An 8235-nucleotide genomic window follows, 5' to 3' on the forward strand; every position below is an offset into this window, starting at 1 on the left:
CAATTAAAAGTTGAGATTTCAATCTGAGATTTATGTTTGCAAAATTTAGTTGATTGATTTACGTTTGACCATCACAACTAAATGGCCCCTAAAAAGTGTGCCATGGTGCTGTACTGATTGATGGGAGTAATAAATCCTCAGTGTTTCTAAAGGTCATTGTGTATTGTAGGACACATTCAATAAAATCTAACATGAGCTTCTTTGCCACTCCTTAGGGTCAAGACATCTCAAGCTTTGCAAAGGAGGTGTTGTGCTGGAATAAATGTCAAAACAGCAAATAGCAAAATAATAACCAGAATGTTGCATTTTTTGTGGCTTCCACTCCAAGTAATGAATGAATGCTGAAGTATCTCCAACTATGGCTACCAGCCCAATTTACCATAGTGGTTCTGGTCAAGAGGGCAAATCCAGGCTGTGTGTATATTAGTATAAAATCTCTCCTTGTGTATATGACAACAAAGCTACAAAATAAGCTTAAATAGGCTGTTGTTCATCCTGCTGGCTGCAAGTAGTCCTTTTTTTAATAAATATTCTGTTAACTGAACCTGATAAATATAGAACTATAATATATATAGAATCTGTCTTTATGCCTTATTACTACAATTTAAATTGTGAAAAATTTTAGAAGACCCATTCTAAATGTATCCCAGATTCTTTCAACTTTTGTGGCAGACATTTTATAAAGGACATTGCCGACCAAAAGCGGAATACCCAAGTGTGTCAAATCATAATTATAAACTACAATGACAGCTACTAAATTAATCAGGTCACATTGCATTGCCTCTTATCCACTGTGGGAAATAATGTAGCTAACCATCGGCTGTGTGCTGGCCTATATTCACATCTCAAGTTCCTGAAAAACTAGAATTACTGTAGGTCTGTTATTATTATTATTATTATTATTATAGGTATCACTAAACCTTTTTACCATTATAGTTTAATACAAACATAAAAATAATTAAACATAACAGAATTCATTGTGTCTGCAACACATGAAACCTATATGAGGATGATTGGTCACTTCTCAAAATATTGAGGCAGCAAAGTCCTGGGTTTGATTACTGTATTTTATTTGTGAAGAGTTTTTGCACACATTTCTCTTGCTCACATTTTCCTGTGGCAACAGAACATGTCTGTTATTAATAAATGATTTAAGAACTTCCTTTTAAGATCTATCAGTTTTACTTATAAACTAGAATAGAAAATGTGTTCAAGAAATGTCATGCTTCTTCCTGCAGAATGCCATGTTTCAGATGTCCTTGCCAGGAAATTAGCTTAAGTTGTAAAAGTAGATGACTACTTTCATGATACATCCTCCTTTCTGACTGTATTCACCAGAGCGCTACTCAAAATAAAAAACTACAACAAAATGAATGACACTGCTGAATAGAAAATATACTAGGCCAATTCACTGATATCATACCTTGAACCCAACATCTTTGGCTTCTTTGGTAACCGCTAAAATCTATTCATGAAAACAATGCAAAAAGATTTGAGGTCCATCTGCTGGGTATAGAAATCTACAAAATATTACATTTCATTTTTTATTTATCTGATAATACATTTTGCTTCATAGTAAAAAGCACAATGGAACTTGTTTAAACAGAATGTATTGTGAATTTGCATATGGTTGTACATGAATCAGGACTACAAAAAGTAAAATAAAAGTAGATAAAATAAACCAAAAAGTTTATCCACCTTTTTAATATATCTTGGTGTGGTGGAAGGCTACGTGCTGAGTTCAAATACCAATAATCAGAAACTGTTTTATTTGAGTAGTGAGAACATAGCCTTTTTAAAGCATTCTTTATTTATTTAAAAGTAGTTATTCACAAAAACAGTGCATTAATAGAAGGAAAAAAGGGGAGATGAGGGTATTTAATCCGGGGGTATGAGGAAAAGCACACAAGCATAATTAATACCATGGTATGTCCAATAAGTAAAAACATATGAACTAATTTGAGAGCATAGCCTTATAATTCAGTATAGTTTAATACATTGCTATTTCTGTAGACTCTATATACTATAAATGGTAGCCCTTACATCAGGGAAATTTACATGACAACCAAAAGATAGACAACTGCCAACGTGACTGTTTGTGGCCAAATTTAATAAGGCAATAAATGGAAACCATATCAATAAATAATTTTACAGTTTTGCTTTATTTCTGTCAATGTGCTCTTGTTTAGCTTAACAGTACAAATCTGGCTTGTAAATTACATAACCAGTAGCGGTTGTAGCCAGCAGTGGGTCCCAATACAGAACTGACTTGAGGCCTCTGTGGACTGAGAAGGGTTCGGGGGACCACATGCAGCAGCACACGTTGCACTTCCCTATGTCTGCCCCTGACAGAAGCAAAAACCTGTAAAAGGAAGTTAAAGTGTCTTATATGGCAATATTTATTTGGGTAAATTTATATTTTTTTCACCTAACTTTTACCCAGATTTTTTTTCTATTGGATTCAAATAAAAAATGTATGAATCATGAGTAAACACTGATTTACACATTTTCACATTTATTTGAATTTAAAACATTACATTCAGGGTAAAAGCAGACTTTGCAGTGTTCATATGATTAATGATATTTAAATCACAATTTGGGGAAACATCTTAGGTAAATCACTATCCAAAAAAAAAGTGCCCAAATATAATAATACCAAGAAATGAATTGAAACCACGTCAACAAAATTATATTTGTTCTTCATTGCTGTCAATATGCTTGTGTTCAGTTTAAATGGACAAATCAAAAGATATAAACATGTCTTGTAAGTTCAACACAATACAGTAGTTTTGCTCTATATAGTAACAGTGTCTAGAAATTGTATGAATCCTGAGTAAAAGATGATTGACCCATTTTCTTATTTAATCCAATGTGAAAAATGTGTACATTTTGGGTAAAAGTTGGGTGAATTTGGGGTAAAAACTTTTTTAAATAGACTCTTTAGTATTTATAAAATTATTGATATTTATGTGAAAAAGGGACAAGCATCTTAAATCCTCTTAAATGTAAAATTAGAAACAAAAATCCACAGAACGATGCAGTACATATAAAATATTTTTTGGTTATATTTTTTTAATTTTCCCAGTTTTTCTTTGTACAGACTGGTAAACCTCTTATTTATATTTCCCAGTTAATTCAGACCGGAGCCTTTTAATCAAGTTGTAGTTAATTCACGTATGTTTTCAATTACAGGTGACTGCAGGCCAAACGTTTGAGTCATCTCTCATTACCCTCAGAACTAGCTTTGAAAACTGAATCACATAGCATAGTAATGATGTTTGGAGAAATACAAAGTAAAACCAAGCATTTGCTTAAAACTTATAGCGTATCACAAAAATGACTTTATAGACTCTACTTTTAAGTCTAATTATTTTGTTGCTTCACTAATCAAAAATATATATTTTATCCAATCATTTTATATTGTGTCCAAAGATTACTTACATTTTTTAGACATTTAAAGACCACTGCACTTTTCTATGTAGCTGGTAGTAGTTAGTCACGTTAAGCCTGATGTATCAGAGCTCTCCTACACTCGAGAAGATACGTTATCATGGAAGAACCTGAGTGAGCCAGCAAATCTGGAAGGAATCTGGTCCAGGATTGAAAACATTTGTCAACAAAATCCAAATGATTTTTGGGAAATCCATTAAAGGTTTACTGGATCACTGAGGTTTGCCTATGAGAGTCTATCTTCTCCAATCTTAGAGAGCTTTATTAAATCAGGCCCATTGAGTTTAACTTGTTCTAACCAACCCTAAAGTAGCTTCCTCAGGTAAAACAAGCTTCAAGAATGTTCCCCTAAACAGACCAGTATGTATTTTGACTGCCTCCATCCTTTGGAACACAAACTGTCATTTTTCAGAACTTTCAGACCCCTTTCCCTGGTGGGGAATCTTCCAAGTCCATATTTTTCATTGGCAGTATTTCATTAAATTTCAGATTTGCTGCTTTATAAATTGACCTCAAAGTCTAATTGCAAAGAACACAAACATTCAAAAGTGCTTTAAAAGTGAGTGAGAGGTGAATAATATGTTATTTGTAGTAACACCTGAATCTTTAGCATTAATTTTAGCAACAGAGTTACCTAAATCAATATGACCTGATATTTTAGAACTTTCTTCTCTGCATTAAAGAAGTAATAGGTGGATTTTGATAAATTGGACTTAGTTAGAAAGAACAGATGCAGGCCACTAAATTTTCTAGTGACTAGAATGACCTTTTTTTTTGCAGTAGTACAAAGCAGTTGGGAATGCCTGATGAGTATCACACTTGATGTCTTGTCTAGTCTCTAGGGTTTAATGTGTGCCTTTTCTTTATATGCCAATAAGATAATTCATGCAAATGCTGATTTTATACTTATTCCAAGAACACATGGTCCTTGGCAGTCAGCATTTAATTGAAGTTATTTATTTATTGCTTCACTTACTGATGGCTACTTAATGAAGAATTATTGACTGCCAGGAAGTTATAGCTCAGGGGAAATATGCTATAGCTCATGCAACACTTACTCCTGAAATGTTTGTGCCCTTTTAACTGCACGACTCTTTTATTCTGAAGATCTTTGTGTAGAGGCAGTAGCTTTTTCAGGATGTGAAATTGTGTTTTATAGTTCACTGCAAGCAAACGATAATGAAGATTACATAACAAATAAGTTTCCTTATCTCAGTAAATACTGCAAATGGTGAAAGAAGTGTTTGCCGGAATCTTTGACCTGCAAATTATATTTGTTCTAGGAAACAGAATACCACTTAGCTACAATAGGAATCAGCTGTATGAACCACTGTGAAAAAGCTGCAATAACCTATGCAGAATGCTAAGAGACAGAGAACATATAAGAAACATTTTTGGAAATTCCTCATGAATAACAGTTGGTGTATTGTGTAAGTGTTTGGAAAGGGCTGCATAGTGCAGCACAGTTGCCTGTATGATATCTAAATAAGTTGCTGTGGCTGCCTATTCAGTACATCACTCTTCACAGTGTCACTCTTCCCATCCACCAGGAAAGGTGCTGCATGCTCTTCTCTGTCTCATTAAACTTAGTAGATCTGTTCAGAAAAAGTATAAACCAGGTTATAGTAATAGGAGATTTAGGGAACCAAAACTAAGCACAACAGAATCTTTATTGAACAAAAGGCATTTACATGTCTCATTTTATCAAACATGTCAAAATATTAGGACTATTCTCCAATTCAGGATAGAGGGCAGACCCAGTTTAATCTCCACCCTATGACATGGCAAACTATATCCAGATTTTTTGGCAAGAACAAATACAGCCCAATACCTTACAGCCATTTATTCCAAACTGCATACAGATTTTTCAGACTTGTTAGCCTTCGTTATTGCTTTGTATGGAAACCATGGCTTCTATAAAGTAGTGCTTTGGGATAAATTAGATATATACTTCTGGTATAGTCCAGAAGGTTATGAGTAGGACTTGGAGATAGGAAAAAGTGGTTAATCTACTTTCTAAATGATAAAAGAAATGGGCCCATAATGCAACAAATGGTACAACAAACCTGAATGACACAGCTTACCTTCCATGTTCAGTCCTAACATATTCACATTCAGTTGACCATTATTACACAGGTCTTTGTTAGAAAATTCCTTTCACACAAGAAATATTCTTTGCAAAGTGAGTTTTTACCACATTCACTAAAGTGTGTGATATATATATACAGTATATATTACAAACAGACTAAATTCCTTTAGTAAATCAAACCTTTGATGTTGAAGTGCATGAGTCTACAATTATAAAAAGATGAAAACTGCAATGGTGATTTGCCAAAAAAGCCCTTGCTGTCTAAAAAGAACATTTGGGCAATGCTGCTATCGGACATATAGGCAAAGACTTGGCCTTTTGAAACAATGTGAGGTGAACATAAAGTTGTTTGTTAACAGATACAGTAAACATATTTGGCGCAAGACTGCATATAAGGTAAAGAACTTTGTACCAGATTTGAAGCATAAATTCTTCATTATATCAAAGTATGCTTTAAAAGAATGTAAGACCATCAACCAGAATTGAAACTTTCATAAAAAAAATAATGATCTAAAGCACAGTAACAAAATCAATATTTTTTTATTTATTATTATTAATATTATTATTAATAATAATAATAAACAGGATTTATATAGCACCAACATGTTACACAGCACTGTACATTAAGTAGGGGTTGCAAATGACAGACAGATACAGACACACAGGAGGAGAGGACCCTGCCTCGAAGAGCTCACAATCTAGGAGGTGGGGGAAGTCACACACAATAGGAGGAGAGATATAGAGTTGTGGGAAGTAGTGAGGGTTTTAAGAGAAAGAACATTGGTAGGCAAGTTTCAAAACATTGGTTTTGAGTGCTCTTTCAAAGGAGCAGAAAGTAGAAACATCTCAAAAAGGAGAGAAGTTATGGACTGGCCTAATCAATGGTTTGATTTTAAATGGGCAGTTTGTAGCTTTAAGAAATTGGACCATTGAGCTCCTAAAACACATTGTCAGTATTGCACCACATTAAAGCAAAGAACTGTGAGTGCTGACATCTTTGCAATTTAGTTTATGGAAGGAAACACACAAAAATATTGTAAAGGAAGGGATTTTGCATGAAGGAGTACCGTAAATAAACCTTTTACCAGTGTCAGACACTGATAGGAAGATATCAAAATACCGAAATAGAAGTAATTTCTCAGAAAAGGGAGCAATACTGGCGTATAGCTGCAAAGGCGTTTCTACTTTTACCAAAATTTACTAGAGTCAAGCTTATGTGAACAGGATTAGAAAGTCCAAACTCTAACCTAGGTTTTTAATTGCACACATGTCTTGTAATGTCACTTTTGAACAACACCGGGAGAGAAAAGGGTTTATGAAGTACAGCTTCTAAAACAGTGGCTGGGGGTTTAGTGGATAACAATCAAGAGGTCCAAAAAAGAAATTGGATGAATTTGTCTAAAGTCAGACTCTTTTATGTTACAGCGGAATAAACACTGAAAACACTGAACACTGAGAAGCTTGTACACATTCTTGAATGCATCTCTAAAGTATAGAAATCAATCCTTAACTGAAATGCTTTAAACAAAACAGATAGCAGGGCCTACAGCGAATGACTGTGATTTCACATTCTTTAGTAAAAATGCTTTGCTCTGTGGCTTGTTGGTAAAGATATTGATAGGAAATCGATTATAAAACACTAAAATAAAGGTATTTTCTTTAAAAAAAAAAGTGGCAACCTTATGCATCTTAAGTGTTGGGTTTCCTGCTCTTTATTCTGGGTCACTGGCACCCACCCAAAGGGGTTCAGTAGAGCCAGAGTTCCTGCAAAGCTACAGGCCACATTGCCCATGATTCAGCAGGAATTCTATGGTGTCCATACCATATAGATATCATGGTGATAATGCTTCCAATCAGACTTCATGATTAGAGCGGAGTTTACTGAAGAGAATCTCTTGGAGACTCTACTTAGGGTCTGACATAAAGCCTAATATAGCCTGGGATGATTTATCTGTGTTCAATGTTAACACACACTCGGCATTTGAGGTTTGGTAAGGGTATGCAATTATTTTGAAGCAACCCTCAGTGCTTCTCTGCCTGCCTGTATCCCTAGCTACAGTAACTGGAAACAGGTAAGTAAGAAGGAGGTAGAGAAATGTTTAGGGAAAGTGGGAAAGAAGGGAGAATGCTATTACTGTACAGGACAAGATCAATTTTGCTATGCAGAGGAGCCAAGAATGCTCCTCCTCCAAGAATGTGACTAATGCAGTCTGTAAGTTTTGCTTTAGGTTACCGTATTTTTCGCCGTATAAGACACACTTTTTCTCCCCCAAAACTGGGGGGGAAAAGGGGGTGCGTCTTATACGGCAAATGCCGTTTTAAAAAGTAATTAAAACAACATACTCACCCGATACCCCGATCCTGCGTGCATCTCGTCTCCTCTCCTCGATGCTGGCTGCAGCGCGTCCCCTCCTCCAGTCTCCTCCTTCCTGCAGAGTACAGCGAGAAGCCGGCACACGCGCCCCCGAGAAGCACGGAACCCGGAAGCACGCTGGAAACAAGCTGATCGCTGCCCTAACGGAGTTCCCCGACGGGTACCGTACCAGTAAGTGAAGAAGGGGAATTTAAATTGGCACAGAGTGATCAGAAGGGGAATTTAAGTTGGCACAGAGTGATCAGAAGGGGAATTTAAATTGGCACAGAGTGATCAGAAGGGGAATTTAAGTTGGCACAGAGTGATCAGAAGGGGAATTTAA

The sequence above is a fragment of the Pyxicephalus adspersus genome, chromosome 5, assembly GCF_032062135.1.
Source record: "Pyxicephalus adspersus chromosome 5, UCB_Pads_2.0, whole genome shotgun sequence".
NCBI classification, from domain to species: domain Eukaryota; kingdom Metazoa; phylum Chordata; class Amphibia; order Anura; family Pyxicephalidae; genus Pyxicephalus; species Pyxicephalus adspersus.